Source organism: Eptatretus burgeri, chromosome 10 (assembly GCF_056783735.1).
Source record: "Eptatretus burgeri isolate ZD-2024b chromosome 10, Ebu_testis_v1, whole genome shotgun sequence".
Classification (NCBI taxonomy): domain Eukaryota; kingdom Metazoa; phylum Chordata; class Myxini; order Myxiniformes; family Myxinidae; genus Eptatretus; species Eptatretus burgeri.
In genome coordinates, this window is record NC_140970.1 from 45,810,798 (window position 1) to 45,838,484 (window position 27,687).

General features: G+C 40.8%; 1 protein-coding gene and 1 long non-coding RNA gene across 3 annotated transcripts in view; one reads left to right on the forward strand and one right to left on the reverse strand.

Moving 5' to 3' along the window:
• Positions 1-27,687, reverse strand: part of LOC147018462 (chemokine-like protein TAFA-2) — a 224,841-nt gene that overhangs the window by 148,452 nt on the left and 48,702 nt on the right. The gene's annotated exons all lie outside the window — the stretch shown is intronic.
• The window catches only part of LOC147018463 (uncharacterized), a 56,445-nt gene continuing 32,101 nt past the window's right edge, over positions 3,344-27,687 (forward strand). Inside the window, exon 1 of the long non-coding RNA XR_015062402.1 lies at positions 3,344-3,450. This is a non-coding gene — a long non-coding RNA (uncharacterized LOC147018463). The remainder of the gene's footprint in view (positions 3,451-27,687) is intronic.

The window sequence follows — 27,687 nt, forward strand, 5'->3', positions numbered from 1 at the left end:
AGCAGAGGAAAAACATCTCAAAGAGTTTAATGTTTATACATTATTTTGCTTCACCATGTATATACCTTTGCACAAACATAGAGATGAAGAGGGACATGGAGATAAAGACAAAGAGTGACAGAGATAAATTGGAGGAGAGAAAGGGAGAGGTAAAGATGAAGGGGGGGGGGGAGAGGGTGGGGGGTGGAGGGCTAACTTGGCTCTTTATTTTCATACCATGGTGCTTCACTTTTCAAGAATACGAGTTGCTAAGAAAAAAACTGAGTAACAACACTTATTAAAAGACACAGAAGGACTATTAATTTTGGTGAATTCATCATGAAATGAAATGACAGAGAGGTGTTCAAATTGAAACAATTAGCAACCTCTAAGGATGTTTTGCTTGCCTTGCCTGGTTCAAAACTCCTGGCACAGCAAGCGATGAGTCGCTCTGCGCAGAACATACATTCATTCCCTTCAAACAAGAGTGTTTTAAAGCAATAGGAATAAGAACATACAAGGTTTACTTTACACCCGATGGGAAAGGAACAGCCGGACAGTGTACAGTGAAACTTCACCATTCGTGGATTCGATTAGCTCCGTATACCTAGTCACCTTTCGTGGATTCGATTATCTCCGTATACCGAGTCACCATTTGCAGGGTACAATGCTTCGCATATGTATGGATTTTTTTTTTTCCTGACGTCCCTCACTCAGGTTCAAAATTTGTTTCACACTGTTCTATTTATTTTGGTTTCCTCCACATGGAAATCATAAATAAATTACTCCATTGTGTGAAGGGGATTATGCCGAGTGAAACGAGATGTTTAGCAACCCTGTACGACCTAAAATAAAGGAATTTTTTTTAAGTAAAAAGCCCGTTTGGACCATCACAGCCGGCAGCTGGTGAAAAGACAGAACACCTTTCTGTCATTTCACCAGCAGCCAGCTGCTCTGGCACATGCTCCTATATATGACCCTGAACCCTCCTCTCAATAATATGTAATCTAATTATGCATATATATATATATATATATATACATATATATATATATATATATGTATATATAAACAATTGACCCCTCCCACACTCCTCTAGCCGAAGAAGCTGCATAAAGCAACCCAAGAAGACCGACACAAGGTAAGTGCTATGCTGTTTCGAACCCTTCCCAGAGTAGCTCAACAACTATAAAAACGTTCACACAGAGTACACCCATGAGAATCCGAATGCTACACACTCCCTCAGCTACCAGACTTGTTTCATCACAAAATGGCAAACCATCAGCGATAGCGCAGAGAGCAATGCTTACCAATGAGGCTCCCAAGCATGTACCACATGCAAATGTCAAAAGCAATCAATATATAAATAAAGAAAGACCCACCCACATTTCTCTACTGTGAACAGAGAGAATAGCCAATCAGCTCTCACCTAATCAACTAAACCCAGGTGGCTCGGATTATATAAACAATTGACCCCTCCCACACTCCTCTGGCCGAAGAAGCTGCATAAAGCAACCCAAGAAAACCTACACAAGGTAAGCGCTATGTTGTTTCGAACCCTTCCCAGAGTTCCTCAACAACTATAAAGACGTTCACACATAGTACACACAAAAGAATCTCAATGCAATACACCCTCTCAGCTATCGAACCGGTTTCATCACTTATTGGTGAATCATCAGCGATAGCACAGACTTACAGGTTGCTTGCAGCTTACATGTGGTACATGCTTGGGACCCTCATTCATATGCATTGCTGTTTATTGATTCATATGGAGGGGGGAGGGAGAGTATATCATGGTTTCGGATGAGGAATGATCTGAGATGGTGGTGAACAGCTGTCTTGAAGACATGGAGGGAAGAATGACATTGAAGAGAATGTGGAAACTGGTTACATAGGTGGGGAAAAAACAGAGGAACAAATGAGTGGAGATGAGCAATGATTCTGGAATTTGAGACTAACACAAGAAGCGTGTTCATGGTGAACCATGTGCACTGTGCAGTAACCTGGAGGGGGGGGGGAATGGGGAAAGCAGAAGGTGGGAGACGAGATAAGACGTGGTAGAAGACAGAGACCACTGACCTGGCTGCGATGGGAAAGTTATAGTTCCATAGACTCAACTTCATTGCACGGAGATTCCCATAATCTTGAAGGTCTTGGTTTCCATTCCATGGTGTCAAGCTGAGTAAGGTGTGAGGCAAAAATGCCATCCCATAGGGAAGAGCAGTACTTGATCAAGCTGTGGATGAAGGCCTTGTAGATGGATAGGAGTGCATGAAAATGGAAAGGAGCAAGGACAGGGGGTGGGGCTGGAGGAAGCTGAGAGTGTGCGGGAAGGGGAAGAAACTGGGAAGGTGCGTGGCTGAGCAAAGCTGGGAGGGTGTGGGGCTGGGGGTGTGTGGGGGTGTGCAGGTAGGTGGCAGCCATGAGTGTGTGGGTAGGGGGCAGCCAGGAGTGTGCAGAGTGGGGGGGGAGTCAGGGTGGAAGAAGCCAGGAGGGGGGGAAGAGTACAGGGTGGGGGAAATGAGAGAGGGTGGGACGAGGGGAAGCAGATAGGGGTGGGGGTTAGGCACTGACATGGAGGGGCTTAACACCATGAATGGACGTGAAGGGAATTAATTGTCATGTGCACACAACCACTGCAGAATGGACTTCTCAGGATTTCCCAAAATGAATATATGGAAACAGACTTCATGGGAGGGTGGTAAAGATGTTTTTGTTGAAGGCACTGGGGTGGGGGGGAGGATGGAGCTGTAGGTATGAGAGGTGGCTGGATGAATGAAGCATTGGAGTGAAATGGTTTTGGAAAATAAGCCTTTTGAAAAAGAAGAGGAAGAAATATTGCTGAATAAGAGGAATGGATGGTTGATCCTGACAAAGCAGCAAGGAGAGTAAGGCATTTTAAAATACATTTTTAAAAGCATTTATCTAAAGGAAGAAACATTATATTTAGCAAAGATTCAGTTTGGGGATATCGAAAATGAGAAGGGATCGAGAATGAAGGAACTGTGCATGGCAGATTGAGTTCCATTTTTATGTTGTTGTTGTTGTTGTTGTTGTTAGTGTTCTTGTTGTATTTTGGGTTTTTGGAGTGAAGAATAGTTTTTGTTGCTTGTATGTTTTTTGACCGAGGAGGGGAAAAAGATTAAGATGGGGGATCAGAAATAACAATACATGGGAGCAAAGGAGCGAAAACAATGCACGTGCAGTCAAAAAACAAAAGCAGAAGCAGCAAGCCGATGACCCCAGCCCGAAAAGAGAAGGCCGGACTTTACCAAGGACACAAATTTGACAATTCAACACAACGATATAAGGTTTGGCACGGAAAATGAAACAAAACCACAACCAGCAACACAGGAATGAAAATAAAAGAGTAAAACACATTTCTGGTCTGGGGAACTCAGTTTTGTTGAGCTGAAGGGAGGAACTGACAAACCAGCACTGACAAAATGTGGAGCAACCCAGAACCGGAAGGTTAGTTACAGTTGAGTAAGGAATCATTTCTCCTTATGGGTTTCCCCGGAGTTAGTGTTATCTCGTGTAAACAACATGCCTATAAACGTCGACCGCATTTAAAATAAACCAAGGGTTATATGCGTGGTCCAACATGACTCCTGGTGGCAGATTGTTCTTGTGGATTATGCGTTTACCTTGTGAGACATACTCCGTGGCTGATGCTCACCATTACAACCAGGAGGTACGATTGATGTATAAACGACGAATCTGGTCATCATTGGTTAGATGTTTATATGGTATGCCGTCCTGATGAGGGCAAATAAGCCCGAATTCAGAACGGCATGCGTTGAAGTCATGGGGATTCACTCCTATGGAGTGGTCTAATTGTATGACCATGCAGTCTGGTCCTTCGGGGTTAGGATGTGTGTGTGTGTGTGTGTGTGTGTGTGTGTGTGTGTGTGTGTGTGTGTGTGTGTGTGTGTGTGTGTGTGTGTGTGTGTGTGTGTGTGTGTGTGTGTGTGTGTGTGTGTGTGTGTGTGTGTGTGTGTGTGTGTGTGTGTTTGACCATGTGCTTCAGCCTTTGGGCTGAGGGGCATGTGTATGCCAACGGGACAATCTTGCTGGATGGACTGTGTACTTTGGCCATGGGGTCAAAGTGCATGTCCCAAGCTGTTTAAATGTTTTGATTTTTTTCACCTTTATTTTGTAAAAAAGGCACCTTCAAAAAAGGGGCAAATATGGCTGAAATTCAGATAGGCGGCTCCGTTATACATTTAGCCAATGTTGACCATAAATCTTTGTCTTTGGCGGAGTCACTGGGCTGAAGCCTCTGGATTGGATGTGACATTTTGGTACAGAAAATGAAGATCGAAGGAGTGCTCGTCACGTTCCACCTATTTTTGAGATGTATATATATATATATATATATATATATATATATATATATATATATATATATATATATATATATATATATATATATATATATATATATATATATGTGGGGCATTATTTTGCACTCTGGAAGCAGGTACAGGGTAGCATCCATTGTGCAGACATAATAAATACAAGCATTATATATTTGATGAAATGGATTGTGCTTGCATTCTACAAACAGTAAAATGAGTGATTAGAATGAGCTCTTCATTTAACAGTTAAAAAGTATCGGAATTTTTCATGTGAAAAGGTCAAAAGTTATGCATTAAAACTATTGTTTACATTCTAATGGGTTGCTTGGCAATGCTCAGAGAGGAAGTCATAATACCACATCAAAGACAAATGTTAATGCATGGAACTGGAACTTTTAAACCGAAGTTGAAACAAATAGTGATTTCATATTCTTGTAGCTGTTCCCAAATTGCACTTCGTAAATAACACATTTAAGGGTTATCATCATGTTAAGTAACTATCTTTCCTTTTAGATACATTGATTTAATTTAGATTAGTAATGATTGTGTAATAGGCTGCTGGAGAGATCACGATTCTAAGTCTGGTCTGCCTTCAATTTCCAACCCGACAATAAATGCAGTACAGTGCAGTACAATATAGTACAAGTCATTTTGCATACTTTCATTTAATGATGGAGTGAAGAAGGTAAGCCTTACTGGGTAGACAAAGCGCTGATGTGAAGCATAAATTGACCATACCATGCAGCGAGTTGTTCAAACACTGTGATTTATAGAGCCAGAGATTTTTCCATTTCCAAAAAACCTAAATTCTGTTTCTGAAATTAAATTATGTTTCGTGTTCTCTCTGAGATTCTTCCGCTGACTGTTCCATGAGGTGTGCCCAAGCAAGCCTCACCCAGCTAGGTGTATCCATTCCTATTCCACGGCAGCGTCCCTGGGTGGTGTATTCAACCACCAGGGAGACACAAAAATGCAGGAAATAATAAAATGATGGTTTCTTTTGATGTTCTTGAGAAACTTTTTGGCAATCTCTTCTGTATTTCAACGATTTCAGAACCTAGGGCCTGTAAACATGTATTACTTAATACTATAACACTTACCACTGTACACCGTCTGTAAACAATAAATGCTTACAAATTCCTACCACCCTACATCATCCGTAAATGATACAAACCCACAGAAAACGTTGCCATAAAACCTAGAAACGGCCGTAAGTAATCGTGCTTGTGCAAGATCACGTGATGTGCCATTATCAGTTGTCACATAACGATCGGTGAGCAGGAACAAGGCTCAACAGGTCAACTTTTTCGGATATTTTCGTTTATCAACATTTATGAACGATTTTGGATTTTTACTTGAGTTTTGGCTATGAGTTACATCAGCATGCAAAAGTTCAGCTTTCTAGCCAAACGAGAAAGCACGAAGCACTTATATGAGTGGGTGAGTGAGTAAGAGAGCCAGTCAGTCAGTCAGTCAGTCAGTTGTTAGAAGGAAGAATGGGATATAACATCTAAGAAGGACACTCATTGTATTGTTAACCTAACATCATGTCCACATTGTTACATCCCAATAGATTGCTCATCGTCCTGTACATTCTTCACCTAATACTTAGCGACTCGCCTTTAATCCATATTGGCTGGGTTTGAATCCCAAGTCAGCAGAAAACCATCATCCCGGTGTTTCATCAACATATGTGCCGTCCTTCAGATGGACATTACATTGGAATTCTGTCTGCTGACATTAGTTGGTGGGCATAAAAGATACCACAGTGTCCTTCGCGAAGAGTCGGCGAGCTATCACAACATGGTCAGATTCTGAAATTTGCCAATAATCTTTAAAAAAATCAAATAGCATCTCTTCACTACAAAGGTGACTATGAACCCATGTGTCACACCAGCACTTCTTGCAAGCGTCCTGGCCAATAGGGGGGTGCCTGCCATCCATTACACTTGGAAGATTTTGAATTGTAGCCAAGAAATAACATTTTGCAATTAAAATGGAACTTGTGTCTTTCGTTGCAGTCTCTGAAAGACAGAGAACCTTCCACTGCTAAAAGCAGCATCAGCTGCTATACTGCCTTCTTCGATGTCCTACCGACAGTATTAGCCAACCTACATAGGCATGAGAAGCCTTTTCGGCAATACCAGACCACCTCTTGGGAAGAGAAATGATCTATGGATGCATTTCTAGCTTACTGGTGTTCATCAACATGCAGTGGACACTCTGCAGAGTTGAGCTGACAGGCTGTCACATATTCTCTTCGAGCAAATAGCACCTCTTCACTGTAGTGGTGGGATGGCAGGATGGCATAGACTCGAGGTATGCACCAGACTCATCAAAGGTTATACTGCTCATCAAAATTTCCTGAGCAAAGGTAATACCAGGGGTGGTTTGCCATTGTCTTCCCAGCAGTAATTATGGCAGGAATTTGTCATTTGTCCAGGGTGTCAGCGATAGTTCGCCCACTCTTTGTGAAAGACACCATTGGATCTTTAAAGTCCACCAAATAATGCCGGCAAATTGGACGTCCAGTGTAATGTCCATTTGAGGGAGCAGCACGGACATTGATGAATCACCCTGCCGATGAAATACTGGAATGACAATTTATAGCGAGGTCGGGATTCGAACCCAGGCTACACAGCTTGGAATCAAACATGCACACCCCTAGACTGTCCTACCAGTATACACACACTTTAGAATTTTCTGTATTTCTGCATAAATTTGACCTAAAATGTGATCAAATCATCATCTAAATCCGAATAATAGATAAAGAGGACCTGATTAAACAAATAGCATGCACAAAAACAAAAAAATTTAAAATTTAATCCTTGAGCAAAATGATCCAACATTCAATTTCTTTGTCGGAAAAAGTTTGTGAACCTTTACATTCAGTAACTGGCAGCACCCCCTTGAGCAGCAATAACTTCATCCAAACGTTTCCTGTAACTCTTGATCAGTCCTGTACCTGGGCTTGGAGGAATTTTGGCCCATTTCTCCTTCCACAACTGCTTCAACTCAGAGATATTTGTGGGCTTTCTTGCATGAACTGCTCGCTTCAGGTTCTGCCACAACATTTCAATTGGTTAAGCTCTGGTCTTTGACTTGGTCAATCCAAAATGCAAAATCTCTTCTCCTTCAGCCATTCTGTTGGAGATTTACTTGTGTGTTTGGGATTGTTGTCTTGCTGCATTACCCAGCTTTCTGTTAACCCACTTTCTGCTGAATGAACCAGCTAATGGACAGATGCCCTGACATTCTCCTGTGAAATTTGCTTGTACAATCCAGAATTCATGGTTCCATCAATGATGGCAAGCCGTCCGAGTCCTGAGGCAGCAAAGCAGCCCAGAACCATGATACTCCCACCACCATGCTTCACGGTTGGGATGAGGTTCTTATGTTGGAATGCAGTGTTTGGTTTTTGCCAAACATAAAGTTACCAATGTAAGCCAAAAAGTTCCACTTTGGACTCATCCGTCAACAGAACATTCTTAGTAGAGGATAAATGGGGTATCTGAGGCATCCATTCAAATGAATGGGAGAAAGGGGAAAGACTTTCTGACTCAAGCCCCAAATGCCCAAAATAGGAGACTGATTTTCTCCCCCTCCCACACAAGCAAATGTAAAATTGAAACTGATTTTCTCCCCTTCCCACACAAGCAAATGTGAAATTGAGACTGACTGAAGCACCAAAAGGCCCAAATAGGAGACTGATTTTCTCCCCCTCCCGCACAAGCAAATGTAAAATTGAAACTGATTTTCTCCCCCTCCAATACAAGCAAATGTAAAATTGAGACTGACTGAAGCACCAAAAGCCCAAAATAGGAGACTGATTTTCTCCCCACCTATCCCCTTCCCTCCCATACAAACAAATGTAAAATTGAGACTTACTGATTAAAGCACTTCTTCCCTTTCATATTTTCATTCCACTCAAGGAGTGAACCAATGAATATTTGTCCATGTTCTACTTTAGGGAATAACTTAATTTTCCTATTACATTCATCACCATCGAGTATATTCACAGAGATTACTTTGGAACTTAGTTCTGAGTTTAAATGTCTTTGTTGAGCAGAAATGAAATGATAAACTTCTCTCAATGCTCTTATTTGACCACCTCCTCAGCCACATATCATTTTGAGATTGCAGTAAATTGTTTTTTCATTGTTCAATTGGTAACCATCAAAGTTTTCGGTCCATTCAAGGATATTAATTTTTTTCTTTACATCCTCCAACTTAGGCCTTAGTTATTTGATAACTTGGTTTACGCAGTTCTTCAGCTAAAATGTAGGGTCGGTAGGTCGAAATATAAATATAAATAAAATTTCAATTTTTAGAAATTATATATTTTTATGATTTTTTTTCGGATGTTCCAGGGAAAAGACAAGGGTAGGTGGGGGGAGGGAATAAATATAAATCCCGGACCAGGTGGATCTAAGAAAACATTGAAGATGGAAGACCATTCAAATGCAGGATGCCCATGTTCACTGTATGATCTGATGTGAAAAACAATAAAGAAGGATTAAAACTTGTTTTTACAATATAGTCTGGCATGTTTTTCTTCAAGAAACCTGTTGGATCATTAAATATATTGAAACAATGCTGAGAAAATTACTGTCCAAGTTGTAGATGTGTGCGTGCACACCAGTGCATAGTGCTGGATATAATTTAAAAAAGGTGTCTACTCGGAGTCAACACACTGAAAACAGTCAATCAGAGCCACACCAGCTCTTACTTTTCAGTGGGCATCTGATCGTACCCATCTCCCCATCCCCATGAGCACATCAAAGGCTAATTTCTGGTCCGTTGAAGGCTGAGTATCAGCATCTTGCAGGGAAACTTCAGCGGACTTGGCACCAAAATCTTTCACTACGAACAGCAGTGTACAACTTTTGATGGAAACAAAATCGGCACGATTGAGAGTAGCCTGCGAATCATCCCTGCTGCTGCACTGAATTGATGCAATCGTTCGGCCAGAATATTTATCATCAAGATGTTGCGTGATTAAATCACGATTAAGTCACTCGAATTTATACTGCTGACATACTTCTTAACAATCACTTTCGCCCCAGAAACCACAGTCAATCTGAACCACACTGGCCACTGCTCAGACACCATGACCGAAGACGACTGCGCAGTTCTACTGCGCAGTTTGGTTAAACGTGACTCAGCATTTTGGCATGCATGCACAAAATTTTATTTTGAAAATAAATGCCGACATTTACATTTCGGGTTTTACAACTTTTGCACCTTCGGCGGAAAATGTATAAATGTAAAAGGCTAAAAATGTGTTTTATATTTATATTTCATTTCGGCAAATATACCGTCGGTGGATCCGTAAACCAAGTTATAAAATAACTCAGGCCTTATTTGTAATTAAATGTATCTGCTTATTTGTTTTATTTACTTTTACCCCGGTTATTTCTTCAATAAGACTTATTTGATATTTCTCACATTCTTTATGTTTCCCATTTAAATACCAAGGCTGATTATATCTCCCCACTCTTTGGTTTGGTTATTGCTTAATTCTATCATTTATAAATCAGTAAAAAGATGGCGGTAGCCTGTTAAAATTCCCAACCCAATATCTTAACACTTATACTTATAAGCAGAAGGGAGACTATTGATTCCATTCTCTAAAATATATATTTTATCATCAAAAGCTCCAAATGCTTTCTTATTTATCTCTTCTGTATATAATTAATGTTTATAACTTCTTATTGTATTCATTTTTCTGCACTCTTCCTTCTTTGAGGTTAAACAGTTGTAATAATGTTTAAAGTATATTGTTTCCTTGATTATATTTTTCTTTATTCCCTTTAGCTTCTTATCACACCGTTCAATGTTATTATTATATCAATATACAAAAAAGCATTAGACTTTGATCTCAATCCTATAAATTCACTCATGACCTTCCCACCCAATTCATTTTTAAACTTACCAATAACCTTTTTATTCTTTGATGAAAACAACACATCACCTGACTTATAATTACTTCTATCATATATATATATATATATATATATATATATATATATATATATATATATATATATATATAATCAATCATATCCTCATATACATCACTTGTCTTAATTTTGAATATAAAACTATCTGTATCCATATATAACAATGACAAATTATCCTTACACTTTGATTTTAAATTATTATACTAATAGTCAAGCATTAATGACTTTGACAAGTCAAGAATTGATGTTCCGATATAAATAGGTTTATCCATTTAAAAATATTTGAAGAAAAGGATTTATTTTAACACAACAACTTTAATGATGAAGAAAAGGAAAATTTCCCTGTTGATCTTTCTAATTCATAAAATGATATTTTCCAATAAATCCTTTTCTTTAAATATTTTAACAAATTATTTATTAACATTAATACGAGTTGTAATTTCTTCTTCACTTATGCTTGTATCTCTGCTTTTCATACATTTGCGTTGAGTTTCTTCATCAACATCAAAACCGAATGATAAAATATTAACCCCATTACCACTCAGATGTTTAATAATTTGTCTCATTCCTTCTGGATTAGTTTCTAATATCCCAAGACCACCAGATTTTAGTTTATTTAATTCACTCTTACAATGTGAATATTTTGTTGTACCAAGAGAAACCTCCTCAAATATTTGACCTTCATTCCTCAATCGCATATGTTCCTCCACTGAAATATAGTAATAATCTTCACCTTCTACTTCTCCAGGTCTGATTGCTCGAGTTGATGTTATATTAATACAATACAAACTACATGGTGCTTTTTAAGCAAATTTACAATATTGTCATTTGTACTATACAAGAACCTTGATTTATGAAAGTTTTTTCCAAAAGCAGATTTACCCACAAGATATATAATAATAGTTGTCATTTATATATGTAATTGTTTATAAAATAAAAAATATATCCCTTTATATCTCATCTTGTTTCACAACAATATATTTATATTTTTCAGTCGTGTGCTTCATATAATCCCAAAATTCATTTTGAGTACAAAATGTAGAACAATTGTCTCTCCAAAAATTGTTTATATCTGTTGAATTTAACTTGAATAAAATAAAGTATTAGCATTGTTTCTTATTGAGCGACGAGGGAGTTGAAAGTATGATTGACGAAGATAAATACAATTACAAGAAGAATGTCTCCCTCTTGTGTAGTTGCTATCTATTACCGTTTGGTTTCTCTCATTAACACAATCATCAAAGATAACGAGGTTCTTTTTTGATTTATCCAAATCTTGGGGAAAAGGTATATCATCGATATTATTATCACTAATAATACAAGTTATCCGTTTTGATTTATTTTTATATCTCTGTGTATCACAAAATAGTTGTATTATATCTTCAATGTTGTAATCATTTAGTTTGTTTTGAAGTTTAAATAAACCGATTATATCTTCTTTTTGAAGACCAGCATTAAAAACTTGTGAGAGTAGTTGATACTCAGGTTGAAAACTCGACTTTGTGAAAATTATTAAGTTATCATAATCCAAAAAGTTGGGAGAAAGGAGCATCTTTAAAAGTAAGCAGGTTTTTCCACATCCGCTTGAACCAACTATGAGACATCTTAATGAATTTGGAAGATTTTTATGGTTGTTAAATTTTATCGCATTTTCCCAAATGGGCAAAAAATCATTCATTTATATATTTGGAAAACAGGTTATTTAATTTATTATTGGCTGTTTTAGAAACTCTATATTTTATCCTAAGTTCGGGTTTAATTTCAAGATAATCCATTATTTTATCTATGCAATATCTTGTGTTGATATTTCCCTGAAAATAGCAATCGTGAATAATATATAACAACAATCCTTTGAACATTTCTCTAATACGTTCAGTTTATTCCATTGTAAGGAAAGGTGTGTTATCACCCTCATACTTTACATTCATTTCTCCAATCAATCTTGTAAAGTAATTCATTTTTCATGTAAATCCAAAAAGAATTATATTCCTTTTTATATTTTTTATTATCAATAATTAGGAGATCATCACAGAATATACATTGTTTGGAGGCTTTTGACTCTGTGTTTAATCCCACTCTATCACATGCAGGACAATTCTCAAATTTGTCATACGGAGAATCAGGGAAGTCAAGGGGCTCAAAATCTCGTATACTATTCATATTTATAAAGTAAAATTTTACTTCAAATAAAATTCATCTTCGGAATCATCTTCCGTACTTTCATTGGTGCTTTCACAATCATCTATAAACTACTTTCACAACTATCGTTTGAACACAAACTCTCAGTATCATAACTGTCTTCTGTTCCAACAGTGATACTGTCATCACTCCCATAATCTTCAAATCTTCAGTTGAATAATGACTCATATTTAATTAGTATAAAAAACATTACCATCTATATCTATATACTTTTTTTCATTAACAGATTCAACTACTACATTTTTTATATTAAAGGTAATTTTAAAATGATCCTTAACTACTATTGAACGAAATGTCATTTCACCTGATATACTAACATCCTTTATTTCATCAGGATTTACATCTTTAGGGTTGTAGAAAAAAACACAAATTTCTCCTTGCATATTAGAGATGGTCTTATCTTTTCTTTCTCAAGCTTCATCCATAGTTTTTATTTTTTGATACTTTTTCTCGTTTCATTGCTTTTTCTAGTTTTGAATATATTGCCAGAATGAGAGGAGAAACTTTTGTTAGAGCTACTTTCATTGATGTTCTTCCAGATATACGAAAAGCCCTTCCACTGAAGGAAATTGAAGAACTCATATTATTCACCATAATTGTTTTTATCCAATAGTTGTTATATTTTTCTTTATTCAATTTTACATCCTCGACATATTTCTCAGTATCTTTTACAAATGAAGATTTATTGAAACGTGTCTTTTGTGTCTTGATACATTGTATTTATTAAGTGAAAAAAGTTGGAGGATAAAATGGTTTTAAGCACAGATTCACCTATAAATTAAATGGAATTTTCATCAAGAAAATTTTATTTTTAGCAAAGTTTTGTTGCATAAATATGGTGAATACAACGTACTGCGATGTTTGTAACCATGAATATAAATGTGATAAGAAACACCTTCAAACGAACAAACACACATTCAATCTTTTCAGACAAATATCTCCACTTGACCAAGAAACAAAACATTGCGATAGATGTGATAATGATATTCTTTTTAAAAATTATAATAAACACCTTCAATCATGCAAACACAAGAACAATGAAGAAAGGGAAGGTGCCACTAAATTCTCCATTGAAAACACTGATGGGGCATTTAAAGGACATATGAAAATAAGATTGTTTCGCGTTCAAGACCCTGGACCATCTTCAATCATTGAAGCTGTTGATATGGTGAAACAAAGTATTGAAACTATAATTAAAAACACATTAAGTGAAATGAAAACTTTTAAGTTTTATATGGGAATAAAATTGAATATGGTAAGAGAAGGTAATGAAACTACTCCCTATATGAGGACAAACCCTCACTTTATCTCATCATTTCAAGATTTTGTAAGATGTGATGTTTACGATGAACTCCAGAGACAAGAACAAGATGTTGATAACACGATCGTAGGTCATGGATTTGCTATTACAAAAAGTAATCTTTTTAGGTATACACATCTTAAAATCAGATACTCTTCAAGCTTCTTCTTATATTGATTTACCAAAAGTGATAAAACTTAAGAAAGCGGTTGTCAATATTCAAAACAAAGATAATAAGTGTTTTCTATGGTCTGTTCTTGCTCACTTACATCCTCCACAATGGAATCCTGAAAGGGTTGAACATTATAGGAAATACGAGAATACATTAAATGTTAAAGATTTAAAGTTTCCAATGTCATTGAGAGATATTCCTAAATTTGAGAAAATGAATAATCTATCTTTTAATGTATATGGATTATATCGGATACAAAGAAAGGTCAGATATTAAAAATTTCAAACGATTATAAAAATGATGAAACACACATTGACCCTCTCTACTTTACTTCAAAAGGAAAAATCACATTATGCTTTAATCAAAAATTTATCAAGATTAACCAAATCACAACTATACAAGAGAAAATGTAAAACATATCCTTATAAGAGATGTCTCAACTCCTTTCATACAAAAGAACGATTAAATCAACATTCAAAATATTGTAGTAATCATAAATCAACCATAATCAATTTTCCAAAAGCAGGTTCAAATATATCATTCAAAGATTTTAACAAATCTATAAAACATCCGTTTGTGATATATGTTGATTTTGAAAGTATCCTTGAAAAGATAAATACTGTTTCTCCAAATCCAAATAAATCAAACACAAATAAATATCAAAAACATACTCCTTGTAGTTTCTGTTATTATAGCAAATCATCTGTTGGTGATCAATACAAGTTAGAACTTTATCGAGGAGAAGATGCCTCAGAGGAGTTTGTAAGACGATTGGAAAAAGATTGTATAAGACTACGAGAAATAATGGTTAAATCCTATAAACCAATGTCATTAACAAAGGGAGATAAAAAGGAATTTAGAAAGAATAGTATCTGTCATATTTGTGAGGAGAAAATTGAGGGAGAGGTCAAGGTTAGGGATCAATGTCATCTTACTGGTAAATATACAGGTCGAGCTCATTCCCGTTGTAATCTTAATTACAAGCCCCCAAACTTTATTCCTTTCTTTCTTCACAACAACGCTCACTATGACACACATCTATTTATAAATGAACTTTCAAAGACATCTGGAGATATTTCTGCCATTCCTTACACAGATCAAAAATACATCTCATTCACAAAAACAATTCATACATCCCTCAAAACCCATATCAGATTTCTTGACAAGTCCATAATCTAACTTTGCATCATATATTAAAAACTTACTGAATCTTAAATCACATTTCTCAAATCAAGAAGAGATTGATCTCTCATCACAAAAGGGAATATATCCATATGACTATATGTAGTGGGGCAGATAACAGCAATTTTTGAGAGGAATCGTGCAAATGATGATACAAGCATCAAATTTGGCACATTTGTTCTCCAGCGGAATTCCAATCAAATCTGCCTGATTGGCCATTTAAAAATCCAAATTTTGAAGAAAAAAAAAGTCAAAATCACGAATCAATGTTGGATGCTGGCTGAGATTGGTGAATGTTTCAGAAACATCATCAAAGACATTCCAAGTCTGCCATGCAGTTTTCTTCGCTTTACCGTGGAAGGCAGAAACGACATCACTTCCAGTGAACACGTGGAAGTATGGGATCCCTCGAGCTTTCTCAGGCCCTATTGCAGAAACTACCACATGGACTGGAATCCATTGCGCCTTGGCTCCTTGGCCAAAGGCAATCCACATGTTCTCAAGACCTAGTTCCTGTAAGGATGGCAGTACAGATATTGCTATGACTAGTACGTCCGTGTCATTAGCCTTAATGATAATGGACTTGCTACCATCCATTGTTGCATCCCTGGCGTGTACAAATATTCGAGTGTCAGCTTCTTCATTACAACATGGAGACACAGCATCCAGTGACTTCCTTGTGTTGCTAATTGCATCTTCTCCTTTTGTGACAATGACTGTGCTTGTCGTCTGTGCTTCACACATCTTTTCCGCAAGGAAGTGAAACAGCTTAGTCTTGTTGCTGTCATCTCGAAGAAAGCTTCTTCAGTTACTTGGGGTCTTACTGGTTCCTGTCACTCTTCTGATTCCTTGCACCCTTTCGACCTTGCCTTGGACTTCAGACTTGACTCCTTGTACACACGCACTACGTCCACCCTCTCGTACCTGGCATCATAGGATTCCACCTTTGGGATGATGTCTTCTTTAGCATAGTCATCAAATATCTTTGAAGTGCGTGGAGGTAGGGCATTGATAAGTGCTGAGTCATCAATGATGACTGCATCTCCCCTTGGTTCTCTGTCTGGGATGTTCACTTGCGCTTCAAGAATTTCAGTCAGCTGTGACTTCACATTTTTTTGAAGTTTTTTTTTTTTTCAAAATTTGGATTTTCAAATGGCCAATCGGGCAGATTTGATCAGAAAGCCCTGCAGAACAGAAATGCCAAATTTGATGCTTGTATCATAATTTGCACGATTTTTCGACTATCTACTACACTAATGGATTCATTTGAGAAGTTTAAAGAAACACAACTTCCTTCAAGGGAAAGTTTCGATGGAAAGTTAAATAAAAACTCATATTTCTGATAGAGATTGTACACAACCTAAAAAGGTTTGGGAGAATTTTAATACAAAGAATCTTGGAGAATATCATGATTTTTATCTGAGAACTGATATATTGTTATTGGCTGATGTGTTTGAAACTTTTACATCAGTCTGTCATAAAAAAAAATTCTTATGGATTAGACCCGATTCACCATTACACAGCCCCAGGTTTGGCTTGGAGTGCTATGTTAAAAATGAAAAAACAAAATTTGGAATTAATCAGTGATGTAGGTCAGGTCAGGTATGGGAGTATGTGCCAGAACAACGCGTCACTGCGTCCACTTTCCGCCGGTACTCCAGGGGCCTCCGCCTGGCCATCCCCCAGGCAGATGCCAGGCCCATCCCCATCTCCTTGAGATTATGGTGAACCTGCTACAACCACGAGGCAAGTGGTCGGCCCACTGGCCTCCTCCACTCATGAGACTCCCCGCTGAGAGAATCTGGTGAGTAGGATCGGCATCAGGAAAAACGAGCCACATGTCCATACAGCCGCAACTGACGCTCACGGACGATGCAGGTAACAAATCTCATCCGAGACTCTCAGCAACCGCTCGTTGGACACAAAATCCGACCAGCGATAGCCAAGGATTCTCCGAAGAGACCTGGTACCAAAGGAATTAAGTCTCCGTCTCAGATCCTTGGTCAGAGTCCAAGTCTCGCATCCATAGAGCAAGACTGGAAGTACCAAGAACCTGAAGACTCGGACTTTCGTCCTCCCGCACAGGTACCGGCAGTGCCACACCTCATGATCCAGTGAATCCATGACTCCCCAGGCCCGACCCAGACGTCTATTGACCTCTGACTCACACCCCAGCAGAGACATGAATATCACTGCCAAGGTAAGTGAATCTCTCCACGACCTCAACATCCTCACCAAAAACAGACACAGACAGGACAGCAGCATCCAAGATGTCACCGAAAGCCTGGATCTTAGTTTTGACCCAAGAAACCCGTAATCCCAGCGGCTCCGACTCCTCATTTAGCACCTCGAGGGCCCCCAAAGGGATATCTAAAGTCTCCGCAAAGATGACTGCATCATCTGCAAAATCAAGGTCCGAGATCTTGACATTCCCAAACGATGCACCGCAGCTTGATCTCTCCGAGATCCTCCCTAAATCCAGTCCATACAAGTGCTGAAAAGTGTGGGGGCCAGTACACACCCCTGACGAACTCCAGTAACAAATGGAAATAAGTCAGAGATGGTACCACCACACATCACAGCACTCTCAGTACCAGAGTGGAGTTCGGACATCAGATCGATCAGTTTTGGTGGCACCCCACGAAGACCAAGAATCCTCCAGAGGACATCCCGATTCACTGAATCAAACGCTTTACAGAGATCAACATAGGCTGCAAGCAGCCCCTGCCAAAACTCTCATCTGCGTTCGGTGAGGACACGAAGGGCAAGGATACGGTCAATCGTTGACCTCTTTGGTGTAAAGCCTGACTGCTCTGGACGCTGGTGCTCAAGCAGATGGTGGCGAACCCTATCAAGAATTATCCGAGCAAAGACCTTGCCCGACACTGAGAGCAGCGTCACCCCTCGGTAGTTGTTGCGGTCCTGGGGATCACCTTTCCCTTTCCAGAGAGGAACAACAAGGCCCCTCTTCCAATCAGTTGGGATGATGCCTGTGTTCCAGGCAGAGCACAAAACTGCATGCAACGACACGAGTGCAGCATTTCCACCAGCCTTGAGAAGTTCAGCATGGATGCCACAGATCCCTGGAGCTTTTCCCCGTTTCAACTGGTTCACCGCAGCCCGTGTTTCCACAAGCGAAGGTCGACCACAGTTGATTCGAGGGTCAGCAATAGGGATTGTAACACCCTTGACGTCCAACTCGACAGCTGGGGGATCAGCCTGGTACAACCACTCAAAGTAACCGGCCCAGCGGGCCTTCACTTCAGACTCCTCTGTCAAGCCTACCACTCTCTGCTCTAACTGCAGTGCTCCGAGGGATGGGCTTGGATGAACGCAATGCGCGAATTCCCCTGTAAGCGGGACGAGAATCACCTGTCCACAGGTGATGCTCTACCCCCTCACAGATTCCTCGCACATTGGCCTCCTTGTCCACCCTCAGTGCACGTACAGTTTTATGCCTCAGCTCCCTGAACAGCTCAGCTCTGCCATTCAGCCTGGCCCTGCAACTCTGGTCAATGGTATCCAGTGTGCCTTGAGAGACAAAATTCTTCTTTGCCCTGCGGTGAGTTCCAAGACATCCACCGGAAACATCAAGGACGGTGGTCTTGAAGGCACTCCACAACTCCCCAAAGCACCCAGACCCCCCAAGTGTCCACTCAGCCTGTTCGCAACCTCCTCAGCTACTCTCTCATCCCTGAGCTTGCCAACATCAAGCCTCGGCTGGGATGGTACCATTCTCCAGGATTTAAGGTGCAGCTTTAGAGTTGCTACAACAAGCCTGTGGTCAGTATTGATGAACTGAGCACTCCAATAGACCCTGGAGTTCTGGATCATCCTCCAGCGACCGTCAATGAGGACATGGTCAATCTCCTTTGCCGCACCGCCAGCGTTGGAATACCAAGTCCAGCAATGAGCTTGTGGGTGCTGAAACCATGAACCAGCCACCCTAAGTCCATGACTTCTTGCAAAGTCAAGGAACTTAGTGCTATTCTGGTTCATAGTTCCTGACCCATGGGGACCAACACACGTCTCATAACCATCCCTATCAGTTCCAGTCGATGCATTGAAATCCCCCAAGACTAGAAGTGTATCTCGTCTGGGGCACTGATCAACCACAGACTCGAGTGTGGCGTAGAATGTGTCCTTCATGGTGAGATCACTCGCCTCAGTCGGAGCATAAACAGAGACCAGGGAAATGACACCTAAGGAGTGACGAATCCTTAGTCTCATAATACGCTCGTTGACCGGTGTTACCTCAATTATCATTGGGGTCAGCTTATTGGACACAGCTACAGCAACTCCTTGGGTATGGTAACCATCAGAGCGACCAGACCAATAGTAGGTGTAACCACCCACCATGATCTCGCCGTAATCTGGTCTCCGAACCTCAGAGAGCTGCAATCCCGATGTCCGAACGCTTGAACTCAGATGATAACAGAGACAGGTGATCATCCTCTCTTTGGGATAGGACACTCCAGGCACCCACCTGAAGGGACCGCCTCAGGTTAACCCAAGGAGACTGCCGTCTGGTGGACGACACCTCAGCACCACTCCGACACACTCTCCCGCAATCTGACCCAGGGATGTTACCCCGTGGTTTCCCTCCTATCATCAAAGATTGGGTGTCCCGAAGGCTTTGCACCAATCCCGTCATCCGGTGAGCTGCCCTGCGAAGGGAAGCTGCACAGGAGGTACTCCCACGGAGTGGGTTTTCATATTTTTTTGCGGTTTTGTGTTTTGCGGAATGAAGGGTTTTTACGGTGGCCGGAGTGCAAATCCTGCCACCAACCTCCTAATAAAAAAGTAACCAACTGCAGGAGGACGTCCGCAGACACAGTTGGGCACTAGACATGGATGGCCGTTGGCTCACAAGGAGCTCCTCCGCCCTTTGAGAAATCAGTGATGTAGATATGCTTTTAATGACGGGAAAGTCTAAAAGAGGAGGAATATATCAAGTATTTTCCAAGAGATATGCTAAAGCAAATAACAAATATCTTCTGATGATAATAAGAATGAGGCCAACTCTTACTTGATGTATTATGATGCTAACAATTTGTATGGGTGGGCTATGTCTCAATCTTTACCTTCTGGAAAACTTAAATAGGTTGAAGAAAAACATTATGAAAAAGTTTTACAAGACATTGTTGTCTCCTCTCAAAAAGATTGGATGAAGCTGAAGTTGGATATTATTTTGAGGTTGATTTAAAATATCCAGAAGAACGTCATCACAAACATAAAGACCTACCTTATGCCCCGATAAAGAAAGTCCAACAAAAGAATGGTTCAGTGATTACCAACAGTCATTCACTATAAAAGGTAAATCTACAGAAAAACGACTTACTACATTAAATGAAAAAGAAAGTTATGTTTTGCATCAAAGGAACTTAAGACAATATTTATCTGCTGGGTTGAGAGTGAGGAAAATTCATCAGATTTTCAAATTTAAACAAAGTCATTGGTTAAAGAAGGATATTGATTTTAACACAAAAAGGAGAACAGAAGCAAAAACAATTTTTGAGAAGGAATTTTATAAATTAATGAATAATGCTGTATTTGGAAAGACTCTGGAAAATGTTAGGAATAGAGAAAACATCAGACTTGCTCCATCTTGGAAAGAGGCTTCAAAGTTAATTAATAGACCAAGTTTTGAACACGCAGAGGTGTTTTCAGAGAACTTTTGTGCTATTCATTTGAAAAAAGAGAGTATTGAAATGGATAAACCTATTTTTATAGAAACATCAATTCTTGACTTGTCAAAGTCATTAATGTATGACTATTACTATAATAATTTTAAATCAAGGTATAAGGATAATGTGTCATTGTTATATATGGATACAGATAGTTTTATATTCGAAATTAAGACAAGTGATGAAAATGAGGTTGTTGTTCGTCTTTCGGCTGCTCCCGTTGGGGGTCGCCACAGCGGATCATCCGTTATGATCCGCATACTGATTTGGCATAGGTTTTACACCGGATGCCCTTCCTGACGCAACCCTGGTCACCTCTTACAACACAGGGATAAGGATTGTGTTTCACCGTGATTCTGGGCTGCCCTGCACCCTCTCATAGCGTGGCCCAGCGCAGAGCTCCCGTCCTCAAGCGATCCTCCACCCCAAGCCTCAGAGTAGCCGGATTACAGGCGCACGCCACTACGCCCGGTTATGTATATGAGGATATGATTGATAATATTGATATGTATGATATAAGTAATTATAAATGTGATATTATGTTATTTTCATGAAAGAATAAAAAGGTTATTGGGAAGTTTAAAGATGAATTGGGTGGGAAGGTCATGAGTGAATTTATAGGATTGAGATCAAAGTCATGCTTTTATGTATATTGATAATAATAACATTGAAAGGTGTCAGGTCAGGTATGGGAGCATGTGCCAGAACAGCGCGTCGCTGCGTCCACTTTCCGCCGGTACTCCAGGGGCCTCCGTCTGGCCATCCCCCAGGCAGATGCCAGGCCCATCCCCATCTCCTTGAGATGATGGTCAACCTGCTGCAACCATGAGGCACGTGGTCGGCCCACTGGCCTCCTCCACTCATGAGACTCCCTCGCTGAGAGAATCTGGTGAGCAGGATCAGCATCAGGAAAACGAGCCACATGTCCATACAGCCGCAGCTGACGCTCACAGACTATGCAGGTAACAAATCTCATCCGAGTCTCTCTCAGCAACCGCTCGTTGGACACAAAATCCGACCAACGATAGCCAAGGATTCTCCGAAGAGATCTGGTACCAAAGGAATTAAGTCTCCGTCTCAGATCCTTGGTCAAAGTCCAAGTCTCGCACCCATAGAGCAAGACTGGAAGTACCAAGAACCTGAAGACTCGGACTTTCGTCCTCCCGCACAGGTACCGGCAGCGCCACACCCCATGATCCAGTGAATCCATGACTCCCCAGGCCCGACCCAGACGTCTATTGACCTCCGGCTCACAACCTGCGGAGACATGAATATCACTGCCAAGGTAAGTGAATCTATCCACCACCTCAACATCCTCACCACAAACAGACACAGACAGGACAGCAGCATCCAAGATGTCACCGAAAGCCTGGATCTTAGTTTTGACCCAAGAAATCCGTAATCCCAACGGCTCCGACTCCTCATTCAGCACCTCCAGGGCCCCCAAGAGGATGTCTAAAGTCTCCGCAAAGATGACTGCATCATCTGCAAAATCAAGGTCCGAGATCTTGACATTGCCAAACGATGCACCGCAACTTGATCTCTCCGACATCCTCCCGAAAATCCAGTCCATACAAGTGCTGAAAAGTGTGGGGGCAAGTACACATCCCTGACGAACTCTAGTAACAACTGGAAATAAGTCAGAGATGGTACCACCACACTTCACAGCACTCTCAGTACCAGAGTAGAGTTCAGACATCAGATCGATCAGTTTCGGTGGCACCCCACGAAGACCAAGAATCCTCCAGAGGACATCCCGATTCACTGAATCGAACGCTTTACAGAGATCAACATAGGCTGCAAGCAGCCCCTGCCGAAACTCTCGCCTGCGTTCGGTGAGGACACGAAGTGCAAGGATACGGTCAATCGTTGACCTCTTTGGTGTAAAGCCTGACTGCTCTGGACGCTGGTGCTCAAGCAGATGGTGGCGAACCCTATCAATAATTATCCGAGCAAAGACCTTGCCCGGCACTGAGAGCAGCGTCACCCCTCGGTAGTTGTTGCAGTCTTGGCGATCACCCTTCCCTTTCCAGAGAGGGACAACAAGGCCCCTCTTCCAGTCAGTTGGGATGATGCCTGTGTTCCAGGCAGAGCACAAAACTGCATGCAACGACACGAGTGCAGCATTTCCACCAGCCTTGAGAAGTTCAGCATGGATGCCACAGATCCCTGGAGCTTTGCCCCGTTTCAACTGGTTCACCGCAGCCCGTGTTTCCACAAGCGATGGTGGACCACAGTTGATTCGAGGGTCAGCAACAGGGATTGTAACACCCTTGACGTCCAACTCGACAGCTGGGGGATCAGCCTGGTACAACCGCTCAAAGTAACCGGCCCAGCGGGCCTTCACTTCAGACTCCTCTGTCAAGAGCCTACCACTCTCTGCTCGAACTGCATTGCTCCGAGGGATGGGCTTGGATGAACGTAATGCGCGAATTCCCCTGTAAGCAGGACGAGAATCACCTGTCCACAGGTGATGCTCTACCCCCTCACAGATTCCTCGCACATAGGCCTCCTTGTCCACCCTCAGTGCACGTACAGTTTTACGCCTCAGCTCCCTGAACAGCTCAGCTCTGCCATTCAGCCTGGCCCTGCGACTCTGGTCAATGGTATCCAGTGTCCCTTGAGAGACAAAATTCTTCTTTGCCCTGCGGTGAACTCCAAGGCATCCACCGGCAACATGAAGGACGGTGGTCTTGAAGGTGCTCCACAACTCTTCAGGACCCCCCAAAGCACCCAGACCCCCAAGTGTCCACTCAGCCTGTTCGCAAACTCCTCAGCTACTCTCTCATCCCTGAGCTTGGCAACATCCAGCCTAGGCTGGGATGGTACCATTCTCCAGGATTTAAGGTGCAGCTTTAGAGTTGCTACAACAAGCCTGTGGTCAGTATTGAGGAACTGAGCACTCCGGTGGACCCTGCAGTTCTGGATCATCCTCCAACGACCGTCAATGAGGACATGGTCAATCTCCTTTGCCACACCGCCAGCGTTGGAATACCAAGTCCAGCGATGAGCTTGCGGGCGCTGAAACCATGAACCAGCCACCCTAAGTCCATGACTTCTTGCAAAGTCAAGGAATTAGTGCTATTCTGGTTCATAGTTCCTGACCCATGGGGACCAACACACACCTCATAACCATCCCTATCAGTTCCAGTCGATGCATTGAAATCCCCCAAGACTAGAAGTGTATCTCGTCTGGGGCACTGATCAACCACAGACTCGAGTGTGGCGTAGAATGTGTCCTTCACGGTGAGATCACTCGCCTCAGTCGGAGCATAAACAGAGACCAGGGAAATGACACCTAAGGAGTGGCGAATCCTTAATCTCATAATACGCTCGTTGACCGGTGTTACCTCAATTATCATTGGGGTCAGCTTATTGGACACAGCTACAGCAACTCCTTGGGTATGGTAACCATCAGAGCGACCAGACCAATAGTAGGTGTAACCACCCACCATTATCTCGCCGCAATCCGGTCTCCGAACCTCAGAGAGAGCTGCAATCCCGATGTCCAAACGCTTGAGCTCAGATGATAACAGAGACAGGTGATCATCCTCTCTTAGGGATAGGACATTCCAGGCACCCACCCGAAGGGACCGCCTCAGGTTAACCCAAGGAGACCGCCGTCTGGTGGACGACACCTCAGCACCACTCCGACACACTCTCCCGCAATCTGACCCAGGGATGTTACCCCGTGGTTTCCCTCCTATCAAAGATTGGGGGTCCCAAAGGCTTTGCCCCAATCCTGTCATCCGGTGAGCTGCCCTGCGAAGGGAAGCTGCACAGGAGGTACTCCCGCGGAGTGGGTTTTCAGATTTTTTTGCGTTTTTGCGTTTTGCGGAATGAAGGGTTTTACGGTGGCCGGAGTGCAAATCCTGCCACCAACCTCCTAATAAGAAGTAACCCAACTGCAGGAGGACGTCCGCAGATACAGTTGGGCACTAGATATGGATGGCCGTTGGCTCACAAGGAGCTCCTCCGCCCTTTGACAGGTTTTGTTTTTAATCCTGCTGGGTGTCCATATCCAAACACCCTCCTCACCAGAAAACCTGGTGGGGGAGACGGTTTAGTCGCCGACAACCCGACCATGGAACAGGTTAGTACAGGTTTACATGGTACAGAAAGGTGTGATAAGAAGCTAAAGGGAATAAAAAAAAATATAATTAAGGAAACAATAAACTTTAAACATTATTACAACTGTTTAACCTTCAAGAAGGAAGAGTACATAAAACAAATGAATACAATAAGAAGTTATAAACATCAATTATATATCGAAGAGATAAATAAGAAAGCATTACGAGCTTTTGATGATAAAATATATATTTTAGAGAATGGAATCAATAGTCTCCCTTATTGTTATAAGTATAAGTGTTAAGATATTGGGTTGGGAATTTTAACGGGCAACCACCGTCTTTTTACTGATTTATAAATGATAGAATCAAGCAATAACCAAACCAAAGAGTGGAGATGTAATCAGCCTTGGTGTTTAAATAGGAAACATAAAGAATGTGAGAAATATCAAATAAGTCTGATTGAAGAAATAACCGGGGTAAAAGTATATAAAACAAATAAGTGGATAAATTTGATTTCAAATAAGTTGGAGGATGCAAAGAAAAAAAAATATCCTTAAATGGACCGAAAACTTTGATGGTTATCAATTGAACAATGGAAAAACAATTTACTGCAATCTCAAAATGATATGTGGCTGAGGAGGTGGTCAAACAAGAGCATTGAGAGAAGTTTATCATTTCATTTCTGCTCAACAAAGACATTTAAACTAAGAACCAAGTTCCAAAGTAATCTTTGTGAATATACTCGATGGTGATGAATGTAATAGGAAAATTAAGTTATTCCCTAAAGTAGAACATGGACAAATATTCATTGGTTCAATCTTTGAGTGGAATGAAAATATGAAAGGGAAGAAGTGCTTTAATCAGTAAGTCTCAATTTTACATTTGTTTGTATGGGAGGGAAGGGGATAGGTGGGGAGAAAATCAGTCTCCTATTTGGGGCTTTTGGTGCTTGAGTCAGTCTCAATTTTACATTTGCTTGTATTGGAGGGGGAGAAAATCAGTTTCAATTTTACATTTGCTTGTATGGGAGGGGGAAGAAATCAGTCTCCGACTTTGGGCTTTTGGGCTTGAGTCAGAAAGTTTTCCCCCTTTTCCCCCATTCATTGGAATGGCTGCCTCAGAACCCCATTTATCCTCTACTATTCTTGCAACAATCTCCTGGATAATCCAAGTGTTTTTTTGGAAAACTTGAGACAGGTGGCAATGTTCTTCTTGAAGAGCAGTGGTTTCCTCCTTGCTATCCCCCCATGCACACCATTCTTGTTCAGTGTTTTCATGATGGTGGACTCATGAACACTGGCATTAGCCAATGCAAGAGAGGCCTGCAGATCCTTAAACGTTACCCTAGAGTTCTTTGTGACCTCCAGCATTATTATACGCCTTGCTCTTGGAGTGATTTTTGTTGGACAACCGCTCCTGTAAAGAGTAACAACGGTGTTGAATTTTCTCTATTTGTACACTGTCTGCCTGACAGTGGATTGTTGGAGCCCAACATCTTGAGAAATGGTTTTGTAACCCTTTCCAGACTGATGAGCATTGACAACTCTCTTTATGAGGTCTTCAGAAATCTCTTTGGATCGGGGCATGACACGCTTCCATAAACCTGTGTGGTGAAGACCAGACTGATGGTGATGAACAAAGTTTATATTTTTAATATAGAGCAGGGCTACCCAAACTCACTCCTGATTGTCTTCCCATTGAATGATACACCTGACTGTAATTACTCCTTGAATTGAGCTGATTAACCTCGAGGTTCACATACTTTTTCCGACGAAAAAATTGAATGTTGGATCATTTTGCTCAATAAATAAATGAAAAGTAGATTATTTTGTGCGTGCTATTTGTTTCGTCAGGATCGTTGTATCTATTATTAGGACTTAGATGAAGATCTGATCATATGTTTGGTCAGATTTATGCAGAAATACAGAACATTCTAAAGGGTTCACAAACTTTTTCACATCACTATATCTACCACCTTTAAATAGCTCCCCCTTTACAAACTACCTTTAAATAGCTCCATTTTCAATCTACTATTGATGTGCCGTCGACAGAGAAAAAATTCATTTACCATTTAAAACTCTTTTCGATTTGAAGGCAAACAATTTAAATCTGCAAATTACTTTAGTCTGGCATGTCTGATATCTAAGCTTTTTCATCAATGATCTGAGGCTTGTGGATGAGCTTGTGCATGAATAACATGAAAGGACAAGGACGTTCGGAGATATCGATGTAGTATTACATGAATTACAAAGACATTTTCAGACAACATTTAAATGAACACAGTAGGTAGGATCTAAACTTGGGATTACATTTTCAGAAAGATTTCTAATGATACCTGAGGACATTCTCATCAAATTTCTATCAGATCTCATGAGAAATCATGGGGCTATTTTGTCAGGACAGCATCACGAGCTACGTGCGCAGACGGAAACTTATTTAAATCCAATTTTGTTGTTATTACGATATCCCATCGACCAAAGTCATGAGAACATCTCGAGTAGGGGGTCAACTTGACGTTATAGATAAGAGTAAGTGTGTGAAGCCTATCCTTTCGAACCCTTTATCTTTTTCGTTGTCAATTTTTTGTTGGATAAACAGTTTCATTCATAAGGAGCCTGCCATGATCAGAATAGCCTCGAGGTATGTGCACTTACTTGCCTCGGAGATCCGGATTCAGAGTGAAATGAAACATTTTGAAAATTTTGAATTATTTTCACTCAGATTTCAACAGCACCATAATGCATATTGTTCGGTGTGAAGTAGTTTAAACTTTC